Source organism: Panthera onca, chromosome B1 (assembly GCF_046562875.1).
Source record: "Panthera onca isolate mPanOnc1 chromosome B1, mPanOnc1 haplotype 2, whole genome shotgun sequence".
NCBI classification, from domain to species: domain Eukaryota; kingdom Metazoa; phylum Chordata; class Mammalia; order Carnivora; family Felidae; genus Panthera; species Panthera onca.
In genome coordinates this window covers 157,826,865-157,842,176 of record NC_138342.1, presented here as the reverse complement: position 1 = coordinate 157,842,176, position 15,312 = coordinate 157,826,865, and the positions used below count along the sequence as shown (strand labels likewise).

Below are 15,312 nucleotides of genomic sequence, written 5' to 3'. Positions count from 1 at the left end.
TGGATGGTGGTCATGAATTTAGAATGAGGATAATCAGCAGGGTGTATGCTTTTCTCCAACCACATTCTGCTACGTGGGCACTGGTATGAATAGAAAGAGAATTGAATTTAATCAGGGTTAAATTTCCAAGCAAATAGGGTCAATGGAGAGAAAGGCAAATGAATTGACTAGGTCTATGCAAGAGAATAATCGTCATTATAATAAGAACCTAGCATCTAAACTGTGTAAGGAAACAAGTAAAAGTGTAAAAAGTATGGAGAAAAATGAAAAGATTATAAGACCTAATGACTTAAGGGCCTTTGCAGTTGGGGTTCTAAAGGCAGTGAACTGGAAAGACAGGAGGTGGTGCTTGGAATTGAGGATATAGAAGAGATGTAATTGGCATAAAAGGCCTAGGATATGTTTATAGGAGTGAGTAAATGAGGTAGGAAGGGAAGACCATTGGAGGAGAAAAGGGCAAGTAACTGAAAGCTTCTGTATTGGAAGTATCATCAATACAAAATATTGAAATGATCAGGAATTAATCTAGGAGGCTCATTCCATTCTTGGACAAGACGACTGATTATTTGAAGGATGTTGCTGACTTAATTTTATATATTTCAATGCAAATGCATTGAAAAAGCTTAAAAGTTCTTTTCTTTGGAATTTGAAAGCATGAATAAAGAATTCTGTGAAAATACAATGATTGCCAGCCCTGCAAAATGTTTGATTCAGTATTCAAAAATTAATGTTAAAGATTTTGAATATTAAAAATGATAAGGGAGATTTCTATTACCAGGTATTCTAATATGCTATAATTGAAATAAAAACAAGATAATAAAATAATATGATAATGGCCCACAAATTAACTGAAAGATCAACTGAATAAAGAGCTCAGGATACACAAGAGCATACTGGATTGACTGTTTGATAAAACTGGCATCACAAATAAATATGTTGAGAAAATTTTATTTAATACCTGAGTCTAGCTAGCTGTTTAAACGTTTAAATAGTTAACTGTTTGGGAAAAAACCAGATTCCATAACTTACATAAAGATGAAAATTTTTAAAAAATAATGAAAATGAAATAATGAAAAAAATAAACCATAAAAAAACAGAAGATAACTCAGGAGAATTATTTTTTTGTATTTAATACAGATAGGGAAGGGACTTTTTCTGTGATCTGATAGGGTTGACATTTATTTTTTTTTAAGTTCATTTATTTATTGAGAGAGGGAGAGAGAGACAGAGAGAGAGCATGAGCAGGGGAGGGGCAGAGAAAGAAGGAGGGAGAGAGAATCCCAAACAGGCTCTGCACTGTCAGCACAGAGCCCCATGTGGGGCTGAAAGTCACAGACTGCAAGATCATGACCTGAGCCGAAACCAGGAGTCATACGCTTAACCAACTGAGCCACCCAAGTGACCCATAGGGCTGACATTTTGAAAAGGTTACTTTGGCTATTGTGTGGAGAGTGATTGAGAAGTATAGGGTAGAATCAGAGAGCTGAATGGGCAGGCTATCTCAGCGTGCAGGTAAGAAATGGTGGTGCCATACGTGAATGTAGCGGCTTCTGGTGGAGAAAAAAAAACACATAGGTTTGAGATGTGCATCAATAGATTATACCCCTAGCCCCAATTTTCAATCTCATCCAACATTCTCTTCCCTAAGATGGAAAAACCCACACTCAGAATTTGAATTTTTCCTGTATCTACAGTTATTTGGTGATCTCTGCTGTATCATTTCTTATTTTGTGTATTTTAGTTCATTACTTTTTCTCTTTTTTCAGGTTAGGTAATGTCTTGTCTCCTTGCCCTCTCTGACATAATTACAGATCCTCAAAAATTTGTAAAAATAGTGCAGCCCTGTGTATTCTTCACCTAGCTTCTCCCAAAGGTAACATTTTTTTCTTTCTAGTTGATCAATCATAGATAGAATGTCTTTTTCTACCAATATTTCTATCTGTTTTGCCTTGCTTTACTGTCTTCTATCTTTGAGTATTTCTTTGGAAAAAATTCATGCCAGCTGCTATTTCCCCCCTTTGTTAGTGAATAGAGTTTTGACTGGCTATTTTAGGAAATTTTATTAAACTTACTGGGATGGGTTTCAAAAGTGGTCATTTTGTGACTATCTTCCTGGGACATAGTTTGCCCATTATTCTGTATATTCCAATATTCTTTGATTTCTAGGATTATTTTTTAAATTATTATTTTAAGTATTTTAAAAAATTGGTCAGTATTTTAATGTTCCTTTTGAAGAACTTCATTTCCACTTATGTTTGATTACTGCATGATGCCTTTCTCATTCACTGCCTTGTGGAAATTATCTTACATCAACTAATATTATTCTATCATATGTATGTACATAATTTATTCAAAAATTCCATTATACATGGCTTCAATTATTAATGTTTACTTTTTAAGGGTCAAGTTTATATATATGATATATTCTAAAATTTGTCTTTTTTGGTCTTTAATTCTAGGAATTTTGACAAGTGCATAGTTGTATAGTCACCACTACAAACAAGAACATTTCTACCACCACAAATGTTTTATCAAGCCTAGCCAATCCTCTCCCCACCCTTCAGTCCATACCAACCCTTGATATGTTTTCTGTCCTACTGTTTTTGCCTTTTTGGGAATGTCTTATAAATGGAGTAACATGTAATGTATATAGTAGTAACTCATAGATTCAACTTATATTTTCCTAATGGCTAATGGTGTTGACCATATTTTCACGTGTTTATTTTCAATCTGTATATCATATTTGTGAAATATTTATCCAAATTCTTTTCCATTAACAAAAAAAAATTGACTTGCAAAGCCAACTTACTCTAGCCATCCTGTTCCATCTAAGGAAAGGATAAACCAAAAAGAATTAGTGAGATTCACAGTCCAGAAGCAAACATTCATTAAAGGAATTGGACCTAATCATAGGACTATAGAATACTTCCCCTACCCTAACACCTTACCAACATTAGTAAAAACATATTTACAACGGTTTCTTCTACTTAGTATATCATGCCTGCCTATCAAGAAGAAACTATAAGACATACCAAAAGGCAAAAAACATAATTTTAAGAGACAGGAAAAGCATCAATATCAGACTCAGATATGCCAGGCATGTTGGAATTGATGGACCTGGAATTAAAACAATTATGATTTTTTAAATTTTTTTTAATTTTTAAAAAATGTTTATTTATTTTTGAGACAGAGAGAGACAGAGCATGAACGGGGGAGAGTCAAAGAGAGAGGGAGACACAGAATCTGAAGCAGGCTCCAGGCTCTGAGCTGTCAGCACAGAGCCTGACGGGGGGCTCAAACTCACGGACCGTGAGATCATGACCTGAGCCAAAGTCAGACGCTTAACCAACTGAGCCACCCAGGCACCCCAAAACAATTATGATTAATATACAAAGGACTCTCGTGGATAAAGTAGACAGGATGCAAGAATAGATGGGAAATCTCAGCAGAGAGAGTGAAATTATGAGAAAAAAAGAGAAAAAGAAATGCTAGATATCAAAAACATTGTAACAGAAGTGAAGAATGCCTTTTATGGGCTTAATAGTAGATAGGTCATGGTTGCAAAAGGAATCTCTGAGCTTGAGGATGTCTCAGTAGAAATTGCCAAGACTTAAAAGCAAAGAAATAGACTACAAAACAAGAGCAGACTATAATAAAGCTATGAGATAGCTTAAAAGGTGTAATACACACACACACACACACACACACACACACACACACATATATACACACACCTATGTATAAGTGAAATGAATAACAGTAATGACACAAGAGACAGGAAGGAATTAGGATTGTTCTGTTATTATAAAATATTAGTACAACCTTTGAAGTATAGTGTTATTTGAAACTGGAGTTGGATTAGTTGTAAATATATATTGTAAAGTCTAGGGCAACCACTAAAAATAGTTTAAAAAAAAGAGGGGTGCCTGTGTGTCTCAGTCATATTGAGCATCTGACCCTTGGTTTTGGCTCAGGTCATGATCTTGTGGTTCGTGGGTTCAAGCCCTGTATTGGGCTCTGTGCTGACAGTATGGAGCCTGCTTTGGATTCTCTATCTCCCTCTCTCTCTCTCTGCTCCTTCCCCTCCCCTAAAAATGAATAAATAAACTTAAAAAAAAGAAGCATGAATAATATGCTAAGAAAGGCAAGAAAAGTGAAACATAAAATGCTCAATTAAAATGATAAAAGGCAGAAAAAGTCTTAAAGACAAAAATAGGGACAAAGAATGGGCAACAAATAAAAAATATGTGAAGATTAAACAATAGACCTCTTAATATCACACAGACTAAAGAAGAAATTTCAGATAAAATTTAAAAATATTTTGAACTAAATGAGGGTAAAAGTACAACTTACTAAAATTTGTGGAGTATATCAAAAGCAGTGCTTAGAGGCAAATTCATAGCATTAAGTGCATAAAAGAAGAAAGATCGAAAATCAAACATTTAAGCTTCCACTTTAGGAAAATAGAAAAAGAAGAGCAAATTGGAATCAAAGTAGGAAGAAGAAAAAAAGTTAATAAAAGTGAGAGGAGAAATCTGCAAAATTTAAAATAGGAAACCAATAGAGAAAATCAATGAAACAAAAAAACTAGTTCTTTGAAAAATCAGTAAAATCAATAAATCTCTAGCAAGGCTAAGTAAGAAAAAAGAGAACACATACCATGAATATCAGGAAGAGGAGACATCACTAAAGTCCCCACGGATGTTAAAAGGATAGTAAAGGAATACTATGAACAACTCTATGCCCACAAATTTGATAATCAAAATGAAATGGACTAATTTCCTAAATGATACATTATACCAAAACTTACACAAGAAGAAACAGATATTCTGAATAGGCCTATATCTAGTAGAGAAGTTGAGTCTACCAAACCCATAGTTAGCATCATACCCAATGACAAAAAGATGAAACAAGATCAGGACCAAGACAAGGATGCTCACTCTGGCCACTTGTACGAAACATAGTATTGAAAGTCCTAGTTAGAGCAATTAGGCAAGAAAAAAAAAGGCATCTGAATTGGAAAGGAAGAAGTAAAACTGTCACTATTTGCAGATGACATAATGGTATATATAGGAAACTGTAAAAACTCTACCAAAACACTACAGACTAATCAACAAATGCAGTAAAGTTGCAGAATATAAAATCAAAATACAAAAATTGGTTGCATTTCTATACACTAATGAACTATCAGAGAGAGAAATTAAGAAAATAATCCTATTTACAAATGCATCCAAAAGAATAAAATGTCTAGGAATAAATGTAACCAAGGAGGTTAGAGGCCAGAACACTGAAAACTATAAAACATTGAAAGAAATTGATGAAGACATAAATAAGTGGAAAACTATCCCATGCTCATGGATTGGAAAAAGTAATATTGTTAAAATGACCATGATACCCAAAGCAATCTATAGATTCCATGTAATCCCTAGCAAAATCACAATGGCACTTTTCACAGAAATAGAACAAACAATCCTAAATTTCTATGGAACCACAAAAGACAAATGGGACCACATAAAACTAAAAAGCTCCTACACAACAAAGAAAATCATTAACAAAATTAAACAACAGCCTATTGAATGGGAGAAAATGTTTGCAAATCATATATATCCAAAATACATAGAGAACTCACACAATTCAATAGCATAAAACAAAAAACCAAAAACAACAACAACAGAACAACCTGATGTAAAAAATAAGCAGAGGACCTGAAGAGACATTTTTCCAAAGAAGATATGCAGATGGCCAACAGGTATGTAAAAATAGGCTTAATGTCACTAATAATCAAGAAAATACAAATCAAAACCACATAAGATATTACCTCCCACCCATTAGAATGATTTTTATCAAAAAGAAGTAACAGGTATTGACAAGGATATGGAAAAAGAGAATCCTTGTGTATTGTTGGTAGGAATGTAAATCAGTGTAGCCACTGTGGAAAACAGTTATGGAGGTTTCTCAAAAAATTAAAAAGAGAACTACCATATGGCTAGCAATTCTACTTCTGAGTATTTAGTCAAAGAAAACAAAAACACTAACTCAGAAAGATATATGCACTCCCATGTTTATCACAGCATTATTTACAATAGTCAACATAAGGAAGCAACCTGTGTCCATCAAAGGATAGATGGCTAGAGAAAATGTGGTATACATATATAATGGTATATTATTGAGCCATAATAAAGAAATCTTGCCGTTTGCAGCAACATGATTGGACCATGAAGATATTATACTAAGTGAAAAAAGGCAGACAAAGGCAAATACCCTAATATTTCACTTATATGTGAAATCTGTATCATATATATATATATCTATATATATCTAAATCTAAATCATATATATGTATATGTAGATACTTATAAAAGTAATATGATATTGTATGTCAATTTTATCTCAATAAAGAATAGTAAGAATAAAAAAATGAGCCAATGATTAATAAACTTCCAAAAAGAGGGCACCAGACCCAGATGGATTCCCTGTTGAATTCTAACAAATATTTAAGGAAAAAAATTATACCAATTCTCTATAATCCCTTTAGAAAAGAGAAGCAGAGGGAATACTTCCTAACTCATCCTATAAGAGTAGCATTACTCTAATACCAAAGCCAGGCAAAGATATTACAGAAAAGGAAAACTATGGACCAATATCTCTCATGAACACAGATGAAAAATCTTTTTGTTAAATTTTATTTTAAATGTTTATTTATTTATTTTGAGAGAGAGAGGGAGGAAGAGAATGAGTTTGCACAGAGCACGGGAGGGACAGAGAGACAGGGAGAGAGAATCCCAAGCAGGCTCAGCACTGTCAGTACAGAGCCTGATGTGGAGTTCTCCCATGTATTGTGAGATCATGACTTGAGCTGAAATCAAGAATCGGAGGCTTAACTGACTGAACCATCCAGGCACCCCAAGCATGAACCACTTTCAATATTATACTAGAAGTCTTAATTAAGACAGTAGGAGAAGAAAACGGCACAAATTACAGATTGTCAGGGAAATAATAAAGCTATTTTTGTTTATAGACATCTTTGTTCATACACACACACACACACACATGTATATATATATATGGAAATTAAACAACACCCTTATGAGCAACCAATGTGTCAAAAATAATAACAAGGAAAATTAAAAAAAATCTTAAAACCAATGAAAATAAAAACACAATGTATAAAAACTTATGAGATGCAGCAAAAACCGGGCTAAGGGAGAAGTTTGTACTGATAAACTCTAACTTTATAATTCAAGGAACTAGAAAAAAAGGAACAAACTAAACCAAAGTTAGCAGAGAGATGGGAATAATAAAGATAAAAGTGGAAATAAATAAAGACCATAAAAACTATAAAAAGTTCAACAAACTTTTTTTGAAAAGATAAACAAAACTGACAATCTTTAGCTAGACTTACCAAGAAAAGAAGACTCAAATAAATAAAGTTTTAAATGAAAGAAGAGACAGATTACACAGAAATACAAAGGACCATAGGAGATTACTATAAATAATTATCAGCCAAAAAATTGGATGACCTAGAAGAAATGCATAGATTTTAAAAACATACAATCTACCAAGTCTGAATCATGAAGAAATAGAAAATCTGAGTATACCAATAAAAGTAAAGAGATTGAATCATTAATCAAATGTCTTACAACAACAACAAAAAAGCCCAGGAGTGTATGTATGGCTTTATTGGTGAATTCTACCAAACATTTAAATAATTTTGACCAATTCTTCTCAAACTCTTCAAAACAATTGAAGAGGAGGGCATACTTACAAACTTATTTTATGAGAGCAGCATTTCCCTGATACAAAAGCTAGATAAATATGCTCTATTAAAAGAAAACTACAGGTCAATATTCCTGATGAATACAGATGCAAAAATTCTGAAGGAATTACTAGCAAACCATATTTAATGCTACATTAAAAGGATGATATACCATGGCCAAGCAGGACTTATCTCTAGAACACAAGGATGGTTCAACATATGCAAATTGATAAATGTAATACATCACATTAATAAGATGAAGGACCAAAAATCATATGACCATCTCAATAGATGCAGAGAAAGTATTTGACAAAATAAAACATCCATTCATTATGTAAACGCTCAGTAAATTGGGTGTAGAAGGAACATACCTCAACACAATAAAGGCTGTATATGACAAACCCATCGCTAACATCACACTCAATAGTGAAAGGCTGACACCTTTCCCTCTGAGATTAGGAACAAGAGAAGTGCTCCCACTCTTCCCACTGCTATTCAATGTAGTACTGGAAGCCCTATCCCAAGCAATTAGGCAACAACAACAACAACAACAACAACAACAACAGGTATCCAAATAAAAAAGGAAGAAGTAAAATTGTGTATGTTTGATGATGACATGATACTGTATATAGAAAATCCTAAAGACTCTGCCAAAAATCCTGTCAGAACTAATAAACAAATTCAATAGTTTTAGGATACAAAATCAACATACAAAATCAGTTGTGTTTTAATATACTAACAATGAACTATCTGAAAAAGAAATAAAGAAAACAATCCCATTTACAATAACATAAGAAACATAAAATACTCGGAATGAATTTAACCAAGGAAGTGAACAATCACACTGAAAACTATGTCATTGATGAAAAAAAAATTGAAGCTGACACAAATTCAATGATATCTTTTCTTCACGGATCTCAAGAGTTAATATTGTTAAAATGCCCATACATTGAATCTATAGATTCAATGCAATTCTTATCAAAATTCCAAGTTTTCACATACATGTAAAAAAAAATCCTAAAATTCACATGGAACCACCTAAGACCCTGTAGAGCTAAAGCAATCTTGAGAAAGAACAAAACTGGAGGCATCACACTTCCTGATTCAAACTATATCACAAAATTATAGTAATCAAGACAATATGGTATTGCCAAAAAAACAGACATGTAATCCAATGGAACAAAATTGAGTGCTTAGAAATAAAGACATATATATATGGTTAACTAATATCTGACAAAGGAGCCAAGAATGCCCAATAGGTAAAGGATAGTCTCTTAGTAAATGATGCCGGGAAAACTGGATATTCATATGCAAAAGAATGGAATTGGCCCCCTGTATTATACCACTTACAAAAATTAATCTGAAATGGATTAAAGACTTGAACATAAGTCCTGTACCTAAAATTCCTAGGAGAAAACTCATGGAAACAGCTTTTTGACATTGGTCTTGGCAATGGTTTTCTTGGATATGATACCCAAAGCACAAGCACCAAAAGCAAAAATCAACAAATGAGACTACATGAAACTGAAATATTCTGCACAGCAAAGGTAATATCAACAAAATGAAAATGTAGTCATAGAATGGAGGAAAATATTTGCAGACTATTTATAAGATAAAGGTTTAATGTCCAAAATACGTAAGGAACTCATGCAAGTCAACAGCAAACAAAAACAAAAACAGAGACAAAACAACCCCCCTGAAACCAAAATGAAACAACAACATAGAAACCCACAAATAAACGTATTAAAACATGGGCAGAAGGTTTGAATAAACATTTCTCCAAAGAAAACACATAAACGCCAACAAGTCTATCAAAAGATGCTCAATGTCACTAATCTTCAGGTAGTGCAAACCATAACAAAAATGAGATAGAACCTCAAATCTGTTACAATAGCTGTCATCATGTACGCAAGCAATAACAAGCATTGGTGAGGAAATTGAGAAAAGGGAAAACTGGTACACTGTTCTTGGGGATGTAAATTGGTATAGCCACTATGAAAAACAGTATGGAGTTTCCTCTAAAAGTTAAAAATAGAACTACCATATGACCCAGCAATCCCACTTTTATGTATATACCCAAAAAAGAAAAAAGAAAAAAAGAAAGGAAAGAAATAACTGTCTTAAAGAGATATCTGCATGTTCACTGCAACATTATTCACAATAGCCAAGACATGGAAACATGAGTGTCCATTGATGGGATGAATGGGTAAAAAAAAAAAAAAAGTAATTTATATTTATATAATGGAATATTATGCAGTCATAAGAAAGGAAATCCTACCATTTGTGACAACTTGGATGGACCTTGTGGGCATTATGCTAAGTGAAATGAGTCACACAGAGAAAGAAAAGTATATGATCTCACTTAAATGTGAAATCTAAATACATCAAACTCAGACACAGAGAATGGAATGGTTATTTCCAGGGGCTGAGGAATGGAGGAAATGAGATCATTGGTCACAGGGCACAAACTTTCAGTTATTAGATGAATAAGTTCTGGGGATCTAAGGTACCACATGGGACCCTAGTTAACAATACTGCAATATATATTTGAAAGTTGCTATGTGAGTAGAACTTTAGTGTTCTAACCATTGTATCAACAACAATAAAATTGTAATTATGTATGGTGAAGGATGTGTTAACTAACCTTATTGGGGTAAACATTTCACAATATATACATGTAAATTGTATTTGAATAAAGCTGGAAAAAGAGTGAAAGGTAACCCACAGAATAGGAGAAAATGTTTGCAAATTATATATCTGATAAGGGAGTTATATATAAAACATATAAAATATTCTTATAACTCTATAATAAAAAGGCAAATAATCCAATTAAAAATGGGCAAAGGATTTATATAGTCATGTGTCCAATGAAGATATATAAATGGACAGTAAATATAGGTAAAGATGTTCAGCATCGTTAGTCACTAGGGAAATGCAAATCAAAACCACAATGAGATGCCATTTCTCATCAACGAGAATGGCTGCAATCTAAAAGATTGATCATACATCTCGACAAGATTGTAGATAAATCGGAAGCCCCATACACTGCTCACAGGAATGGAAATAATGGAAGCGTTTAGAAAATAGTTTAGCAGCTCCTCAAAAAATTAAACATAGAATTACTCAGCAATACCACTCCTAAGTCTATACCTCCCACAAAACAACATATATCCACACAAAAAGTTGTAGCTGAATATTCATAGCAGCATTATTCATAATAGCCTAAACGTCAGAACAATGCCTATGTTCCCAACTGACGAAATGATACACAAAACGCGGTATATGGTTTGGCCATAAATAGTAATGAAGTACTGACACATGCTGCAACATAGACGAACCTTGAAAACACACTGAGTGGAATAAGTCAGTCACAAAGTGCCACAAATTACATAGCTCCATTTATATGGAATATCCAGAATAGGTCAATGCATAGAAGCAACAGTAAGTTAGAGCTGGTGTTGGGGGTGTCATTGAGATGGAAGAGTTGGGGATAATATCTAAATGGTACCAAGTTTCTTTTTGGAGAGATAAAAATGTTCTAGAATTGATTGTGGTGACGGCTGCACGACACTATAAATGTAGTAAAAAATAATTGAACTGGGGCGCCTGGGTGGCGCAGTCGGTTAAGCGTCCGACTTCAGCCAGGTCACGATCTCGCGGTCCGTGAGTTCGAGCCCCGCGTCAGGCTCTGGGCTGATGGCTCGGAGCCTGGAGCCTGTTTCCGATTCTGTGTCTCCCTCTCTCTCTGCCCCTCCCCCGTTCATGCTCTGTCTCTCTCTGTCCCAAAAAAATAAATAAAAAACGTTGAAAAAAATTAAAAAAAAAAAAATAATTGAACTGTACACTTTAAATTAATTGTATGTTGTGTGAGTTATATGTCAGTAAAGCTGTTACCAAAAACAAAATCCTCAAGTGTTTATTTATTGTTGCCTTGGGTTTGGGGCAGTAGCTGTGGTGCCAGAGGACTTTTCTAGGTGTTTGTTTTCTACTCTTACCTTCTATCCTACATAGGCTTGCACTTGCTCAGAGGAAGGTCTGTCTCTAAGTTCTCCCCTATCCCCTACTGCTAGACTATGGTTCTTACAGTTCAGTACTTTTCCAGGCTAATCATGGTGGTTCTGCTCCAGCCCCATAGGCTGGCCTAGTGTGTCTTAGGGTGGGGCTTTCTTGGTCCTCTTGTGTCTCCTCTCCATGGCAACCAAAGCCTTCTCTGTATCTGTGGAAAATCTTGCATAGAAGGGATTTTCTGACTTACTCTTCAGTGGAAGTAACCTTTAATGGCATTAGTAATGAATCTAGGACCCCATGTAATTTTTTCTGTTTTTCTAAGAACAGTGGAATTGTTTTGTTTTTCCTTATATCCTTTCACCAGCTACTATGGGTCTTGATGTGTACCCTGCAGGTAACAGCACTTTAAAGGCCTTTTTAGAAGTTTAAGGCTTTGGTTTGAAATGAGAAAATTGTCTGTGGCAGGGGATTAGGCCTGGTGAGGCTCTGGGCCTTTTCTACAGACTCCAAATCCCCTCCTGCATATCTGCACTACAAAGCAGGTGTGTGGGGGAGGGTCATTCTATTCCCCCATCCTGTCACCAGTATTTCTTATGAACACCTAATGAGGTTCTGTTCAAAAGAGCCTCCACATGAACCCACAGGAGAAGCTTGAATAGCCAGCTCCTCTCCCTGTGCTCTGTCACAAGCAAGTCAGTCTGTCCATTTTGTCTCTCCTGGGAGGGTCCTGTCCATCTCTGGTCACTCACACTTCTCTACTGGGGTCAGGAAAAGTTAGAATTTTTTAGTTGATCCAGGTTTTTCTCATTGCTAGTGAGATCCATGCTTCTTTTGAAAAAATTAATTGTTAAGGGGCACCTGGGTGGCTCAAGTTGGTTAAACGTCTGAGTCTTGGTTTCAGTTCAGGTCATGATCTCCCGGTTAAGTTCGAGTTCTGCGCCAGGCTCTGAGCTTACAGCAAGGAGCATGCTTGGGATTCTCTCTCTCTCTCTCTCTCTCTCTCTCTCTCTGCCCCTACCCTGGTCATGCTCTCTCTCGAAAAAAATAAATTAAATAAAAAAGAATGTCTTCTTTTCTTTAGATTTTTAACACGTAATATTCTAGGTTTTCTACAAAGGGTTTTATTTTTTTATTAAAAAATAAATTTAAGTGTATAATCCATTTGTAATTTATTTTTGTACATGGTGTGAGAAAGGGATATAATTTTGTTTTCTTTTTAAGGTATACCTATTGTCCATGTATCCTTTTAAAATATATATCACCTTGGGGCGCGTGGGTGGCTCAGGAGGTTAAACATCTGACTTCAGCTCAGGTCATGAATTTATAATTCGTGGGTTTGAGCCCCATATCAGGCTCTGTGCTGACAGCTCAGAGCCTGGAGCCTGCTTCAGATTCTTTATCTCCCTCTCTCTCTGCCCGTCCCTGGCTCGCACTCTGTCTCTCAAAAAATAAACATTTTAAAAAGTAAAATATATCACCTTTCATCACTGAATTCAAATACCCCTTTGTCACATGTTAAGTTATTATATTTTCTTGGATCTATTTTTGGATTTTCTGTTTGGTTCTCATAATCTCTTTGTCTGTTCCTATGCATTATCACACTGACCATATTAAAGTGAATTTTTAGTATATTTTGATATCTGGTAAGGCAAATTCCTATACTAACTTTCCTCCTGCTTTTTTGTTTTATGATGTTCTTATTCTTATGTATTTATAACTAAACATCCACTTTAAGATACCTTTATACAATATCAAATCACATGATTTTAATTTTCTTATATTTTGGTTAAATTTCCACAATGAACATGAATTTGTTTTTTATAACTAGTAAAAGATACATAATATAAAAGACAAAAAAATAAAAAGGGTGACAATATTGAGGGTAAATTCCCTGGTGCTTACTCCGGGCTACAAAACTAGACTAGATAATCATTTTGTAGGATCCACGTGTTGAGGCAGATTAGAAGGGGAAAAAGGAAAAGCACTCTCTGCTTCTGAAAGTTATAAGAGCACAAAGCTGTGCACCTTAAGTGGCAAGTGGTACCACAATTCAGATCCCATGGAACATTTTTGCAATACGAAAGGAGAAATAATTTTTGGTCCCACACAGGGATGCCATGAGTTGTGTGTTGTGTGTTTTCCTTGTGCAGGTCCCATGCTAATCTTTTCTTTGTCATTCCAATTTTAATACTTGTGTTGCTGAAGCCAGCATGAATTGTGTTTTGATATTGCAGCTTGATTAGAGTGCCTCGGGTTTTGTTCCCAGGTTATGTTTTAAGGAACACCAGAATCTCTTTCTTGATACACAGAGGTGTTCTTTGCTCAGATGGACGTGGGAAATGGAGCTCATTTTGCTAAAATCTCTAAAGAAGATGTGCATGTAGCTTTGTTTCACTCTATACGTCTTGACTTTAACTTCACATGGAATCATTTTTTCTGAGAATCTTTTTTCTGAGATACATCTTGAAACTTTAATGGAACCCACAGAAGATTCTTTGGAAGATATTGGTCCTGGAAGAGGTAGGGTGGGTATTGTCAGGTCAGATAAGCTCAGTAGGCAATGGATAAGGTAGAGGATGTCACTGATATCAAAATGTATTTATGGAAATTACTTATGGCTAAATTAGAAAAATATTTTAAAATTTCAGAAACATAAAGTTGACCCGAATTCTTGCAAGATCCATCTTTGGCCATAGATTGTGCCTTGATTCTGGAAAGCAGAACAATTTATAAGTGGAATAGTTAAAATTCTCAGTGCCCTTTCTAATAATGCCATAATTAAGTCATCATTCATTTTTATTTCTGTCTTGCATATTATTTTCCTTTGAGGCTGACAGTTGGTGTTTGGATTCCTTAAAAACAAGTCTCTTCCATGCTTTTCCCTCTTGTAAGACTTATTCTTCTCTGGAAAGATGCTCAGCATTATCTGAAAAGAGAAAATGCTCTCTGTGTCTCATTTTCCCAAGGCAATTACTAGTTAACTATCTTTGTCTTTAGCAGAATAAAGGTAAGAATACATATCAAGGTAGAAAAACTGTATGTACTTGGCTTCTTCTTTAACATTACCATTTCCTTGCATATGTATAGCTGTTCTTCTGAGGAAATCAAAGCATTTGTGCAACTATTTGATACTTGTGGTTAAAAAATACGTATAGATTATGTTTATCAATACTATATACATACATTCACAGGTAGACTTATCACTTAGTATTTATCCTAGTTTAAATTCCTGGGAACTCAGACAAGGCAGGTTTTAGGTGTAACAGCTGTGAGGTGTAAGTAGGTCAACGGATGTAAAGGTTGAACGTTAGTTTATACCGGGTTGTGCTGCTAAGAGAGCTATACTGCTGAATCTCTAAGGTCTTTTCTACCTATAAGACTTTTATCCTCCCAGGGAGAAAGGAATAATTTGTTAAGTGAAGGCAATTGACTGTACATGTAAAAAAAGTGAGGCATGGCAGAATGAGCCCTGGAACTCTGGCCTTCTATTCCCCATCTATAATTGTCCCATCCAAACACTCCTTTTCATTTAATTTCTTTCCTTGTGG

General features: G+C 34.8%; 1 non-coding gene across 1 annotated transcript; it reads right to left on the bottom strand.

The window, feature by feature from the left end:
* Positions 1-13,868: 13,868 nt before the first annotated feature.
* LOC132693468 (U6 spliceosomal RNA) lies at positions 13,869-13,976 on the bottom strand. The gene has a single exon (XR_009616837.1). It is a non-coding gene; the product is annotated as a U6 spliceosomal RNA (small nuclear RNA).
* Between the last annotated feature and the right edge of the window lie 1,336 nt (positions 13,977-15,312).